The following is a 5,786-nucleotide window of genomic DNA, read 5'->3' as shown; positions in this document are numbered from 1 at the left end:
ACACTTGCGGGACCTACAGTGGTTCCTACTCCCGTTCCAACGCACAAACACCAGTGCATCCAGTCATCAGGTCAGAGTTCCGGTTCACGTTCGCAAAGCGCTCCGCTGGTGGTTCTCGCGGGCTATAAGCAAGGGGTCACCCTTCAAGGAACCGGACCGCATCACCATCACTACGGACGCCAGTCTGTTCGGCTGGGGGACCCATCAACAGTCTCAGTTTGCGCAAGGTCGCTGGTCACGCACAGACTTGAGACACAACATAAATTGGCTGGAGCACAGGGCCATACACCTGGCTCTACGCCAATTCAGACTTACAATCAAAGGTCGTCACGTTCTGGTCCTCACGGACAACGTGGCGTCCAAAGCACATGTCAACCGTCGGGGCACCAGGTCCAGGTCCTTGATGTCCGAGGCACGGCTCCTGATTTCCTGGGCGGAACTCAACCTAGCCTCCATCAAAGCCGAGCACATCTCAGGGGTCAACAACCAGCAAGCAGACCTGCTGAGTCGCGCCACAGTGGACCCCTCGGAGTGGGGACTGCACCCGGACCTGTTCTCCGAAATATCTCACCGTTTCGGACGACCAGTCCTCGACCTGTTTGCATCAGCAAGCAACGCTCAACTCCCCAGGTACTATTCCCGCTATCTCCTTCCAGGAGCGGAGGGTACGGACGCCCTGAGGAGTCCATGGCCGCAGGGCCTGCTTTATGCCTTCCCTCCGCTACCCCTCATACCCGGCGACCATACGCAAGATTCTTCGGGAACGGGCGGAGGTGATCCTGGTGGCACCGTATTGGCCTCAGAGGCCGTGGTTTGCCAATTTGATGACACTTTCCAGATGCCCTCCGTGGAAGATTCCCCCTCACCGGGTGTCGTTACATCAGGGGTCCCTTCAACATCCGGAACCCCAATGGTTACAACTGACCGTTTGGCACTTGAGCGCAGCATAATGGCCCAAGAACTATTTTCCGCTCGTGCCATTTCCATGATTCAAGCTTCCCGACGTCCGGCGACCAGTTGCATTTATGATTCTACTTGGAAGAATTTTTGCCTTTGGTGCCGGAGTCGTCAACTGGACATACGCAACCTTTCTGTCCCTCAAATAGTGGACTATCTTTTAGATGGTCTGGACAAAGGCCTCGCCCCTGTGACCATACGCAGACAGGTGGCCGCCTTGTCTACATTATTTACCTGTGCAGATTCAGTTCCTCTGGCACACCATCCCAGGATTCGGGCTTTTATTAAGGGCGCCTGTAACACTAGACCTCCCGTGGTACACAGATATCCTTCTTGGGAGTTACCGCTCGTACTTCGGGCTCTTACAAAGCCTCCTTTCGAGCCAATAAGGACTGTTCCATTGCGGAACCTCTCTCTTAAGGTTGCGTTCTTGATAGCGATCACGTCGGCCAGACGCATCTCTGAGTTGGCCGCTTTATCGGTCAGAAGTGATCTTTGTATTTTTCACAGCGATAGAGTGGTCCTTCGCCTAGACCCCACTTTTGTTCCCAAAGTTAATTCACTTTTCCACAGGGCACAGGAAGTCATCTTGCCCAATTTTTGTCCCGATCCTTCCCACGACTTGGAGCGGCAGTGGCACACGCTAGACGTCCGTAGGGCGTTGTGGCGTTATATTAAACGTACAGAACCTTTTCGTAGGTCAGAGGCCCTATTTGTTTCCTACTGTCCGGCCTCTTTGGGCCAGAAGGTTTCCTCTGGTACTATTGGCAGGTGGATCAGGGCCTGTATTGCGGAGGCGTATCAGTCTTCATCCCTGCCGGCTCCTAGACGCATTACTGCACATTCCACTCGTAGCGTTGCGACCTCTGCAGCATGGTCTACCCAGGCGTCCATTGACGAGATTTGTAGGGCTGCGACTTGGTCGTCGCCTTTCCCGTTTGTACGTCATTACAAACTTGACCGTTTTGCTGCGGCAGATGCTTCCTTTGGAAGAAGGGTTCTTCAGCAGGTGATTGCTGGAGACTCTAATTAGGGCTCCTATGTTTCCCACCCATTGGGACTATGGAGCTTTGGTATGTCCCATGTGTGAATTCTCCATCTCCCGTACTGGAGAAGGGGCGTTGTCTTACCTGAACGCCTTTTCTCAGTACGGAGATGGAGAATTCACACCCACCCCTTGAGGTCAGGTAGGCCATTGTAGGGGTCTGAGAGCCAACACCTCGTCCATCTTCAGTCACTTCGCCCTCGTTAAAGACTGGCCAGCAAGAGGGGGCGTGTCAAGTTTGACTACTTGGTCTCAAGAGCAGGCATCCAATGAAAACCCATGTGTGAATTCTCCATCTCCGTACTGAGAAAAGGCGTTCAGGTAAGACAACGCCCCTTCTCTTCATAGTTAAAATAGGAAGACTCAGTATTGACATGACTATATCACCTCTTTCCTTATTTCTTTTTTTCCCTACTACATCTGGAGATATTCCATCAGCCTTTCAAAGTTGTCCAAAGCAGACTGCACAAGATGACTAGACTTAAATTTTATTGAGAGGCTATAGTAAGGAGATTGTGCAAGTCTGATTTGGTTTTTCCTCTCCTCTCTCTTTTACACCAAAGAATCAGAAAGCAACCACCCTGAGTCTTTTCCTAATATTGTCACTTTTTTCAGGGCTCAAGGAATGCTTCTTTGTTTTTGTAACAACTACTGTATATTTCTCTGAAGGCCATCTCCATAGCTTTTTACAGATGTGTCCATCTGTCTGTTTTCTGGTGGTGGGTAGCTAAAAGATATTGTGCCTCCATTTCTAGTTTAATTTCTTTATCAAATGGAGCTCACAAGATTTCAAACCTCTCCACTGCTCTATTCTCCTGAGTCACTATAATAAAGGAGACATTCTCTATCTTTTCTTTGGCTAAGCTGGTTAAGATCTGCCTTTTTATTTGTCCTTCCTCTTGACCCTGGACAAAAAGGGGAAGGGAGATATTTCAGTTGCATCAGTCATCCACTGATACCCATCTTTGAGTAACTCTCTTATGACTTTTGTTACTTCTACAATTGTTTTCATTCCTTTTTTCAACATATCCTCTCCTCTTTTGCACAGCCTGCTTGCCTGGCTATCCAAGCAGATTAAGCTTGTAAAAATTTTGCAAAGCTTTGGTCAAGGGAGGTGTGGGGAGAAAATGGGAGAACTCTGAATTGGGAGGAGGGAAGCAAAATGTTTTGTAGTAGATATACATATTATAAAGTCTAATGAAACTATGTCTCCCAGCTTATGAAGGAGAAGAATGGGATGCAACATTCTATACAATTTATTAGAAGCTTAACATGATGACAAATGTAGTAAGAAAAAAATGCGTGCCTTGACACCAACTCTGCACTACATGGCAAAGATTATTCTATATAATTCTATATTATATAGATTATTCTATATAATCTACTCTAAAAGATTCAGCCTTTAGGATGGTGATTCTTAATCTTAGCAACTGTAAGATGTGTGGACTTCAACTCTTAGAATTCCAGGAGTTGAAGTCCACATATCTTAAAAGTTCTCAAGGTTGAGAGATAGTGGATTAGGTTGTAAAGTAAAATATTTTCTCCTCTGGAAAAGGGAAACATCCTTGGAAGTAATGGGACAATCCTCTCTTTTCCCAATAACAGGATGATGAAAATGCAAAATTCTACCTTAGAGTAGTTATGTAAACCCGCACATGTATCCTGCCATGCAAAATAATGGATTTTATCAATAAGGAAGGCATCTGCTATTTTAATTAAATCCTAATATTACTTGCTTACTATTTTTTTTCCAAAATGCTTAACTTAATAATTAGCTATTAGGAGAAACTCTTCTCCTAGAACAGTGGTTCTCAACCTGTGGGTCGGGACCCCATTTGGGGTCGATCGACCATTTCATGGGGGTCGCCAAGCAAGGCTGTCCGCCATTTTTTTTTGTCTGCCATTTTTTCCCCTTTTCCGGCGGGTGCCTTACCTCCCTTGGGCTGGGCCAGCTGGTGGTCGGCCTGCTCCGTCTCTGCCGCTTGCCAGCTACGCCTCGGCCGGTGCAGGGGGCGGAACCACGCATGCGCGGTGCTCCCGGGCAGGGAAAGTCCTCGACTTACGACCAGTTGGGTAGTCCTCGACTTACGACCGGTTTAGTCCTCGACTTACGACCGGTTTAGTCCTCAACTTACGACTGGTTTAGTCCTCGACTTACGACCGGTTGGGGTCGTGGCATTAAAAAGGTTGAGAACCACTGTCCTAGAACCATGGTGGCACAGTGGTTAGAATGCAGTATTGCAGGCTAACATGCTGCTCATTGCCAGGAGTTTGATTCTCACCAGCTCAAGGTTGACTCAGCCTTCCATCCTTCCTTCCAAGGTCAGTAAAATGAGGATCCAGATTGTTGAGGGCAATATGCTGACTCTGTAAACCGCTTAGAGAGGGTTGTAAAGCACTGTGAAGTGGTATATAAGTCTAAGTGCTATTACTATTGCTTCTCCAAATAGCTAATTATTACCATTTTACAGTTGTCCCTGAGAATCTCCATTTTGTTAGTAATTAAACAGAAATTTGAACCTGGCTTTCATTCCTGAACAATTCTGCCTGCAAAAATTGTGTTTTAATGTGATAGATACAGAATCTAATGCTGTTGCTTTGCTATTGAACATGCTGTCTGGGATTGCTGGCAATAGAGGGCATAAATAACCCCTGAAGTACATTTTCAGAGAGGGAAACTAAATCAGTTGCAGAAATTATTTATGCTTACCAAAGGGTGTAGGATCTGACATGTTGATGCTGAAAGCTTTTTGTGTTATCCCAGGGTTTCTCTGAAAGCTACCAGCAAATTATTGCTTGCAGTGTGATAGAAGGACGAATTGTTTAAAATAATTATACTAATCCTTTAAATTAAATTAAATTGCTATTAAATTGACATCTAAATTCAAATTTAATTTTATATTGTACCATTTACTTTCTGAAGTTCAGCACTGACAACATCTCAGAAAAACTGCTGATTCCTTTCTATTATTTTTTTTTATAAATAAAGTTTTTATTGTTTTTTGTAATTAAACAACAAATACCAATATGATGCATTTACATACACAAGCAATAAAAGATAATCCAAATCAATACATTTTCGGAAACGCTCGGCAGTCCCCGCCTTGCCTCCACCCTCATTCACTTTCCTGTCCTTCCTCCCTCTAATCCCACAACCTCTCCTCCTTCCTCCTTTCCACCTACCTACATCCCCTCTCCCTTCTTAACCGCCTCTTCGAGTGCAGTTTGGGGTGCCAGCCGAGCATCTCCTCTTTTCAATACAGTTATTATTTACCTATAATATATAAATACATCAGTTTTTATAATTTCAGTCCCCTAATCCCCTTCCCCCCCCGACTTCCCAGAGCTGAGTACAGGATTAAGCATATAGTAATCCAAGTTTAACCCAAACAACCCATTCATAATATAAACAAGTATAAACTTACTTTAACTCTAACATACAATCACCTTAACTATGAACTATATATGTAAATTATATATAAAAATATTTATAAGTAACAATAATTAATCAAAAGCTATATGATAATTGTTCATTTCGTATTTTCTCTGAATATAATCTATCCATCTTCTCCATACCAAAATAAATTTCTCTTGATATTGATCCTTCAGGTATGCAGATATTTTTGCCATTTCTGCAAAATATGAAACTTTCTGTCTCCAATCATCCATATTCGGTAATGTCTCCTTTTTCCAATTTTGAGCAATCAATGTCCTTGCTGCTGTTATACAGTACAACATCAAATTCATTTCTTTTGAGTCCAGATTGTCCATAATGCCCAATAGA

Source organism: Protobothrops mucrosquamatus, unplaced genomic scaffold, assembly GCF_001527695.2.
Source record: "Protobothrops mucrosquamatus isolate PMUCROS unplaced genomic scaffold, P.Mucros_1.0 scaffold1468, whole genome shotgun sequence".
Lineage (NCBI taxonomy): Eukaryota > Metazoa > Chordata > Lepidosauria > Squamata > Viperidae > Protobothrops > Protobothrops mucrosquamatus.
Note: the sequence above shows the minus strand (reverse complement) of the source record.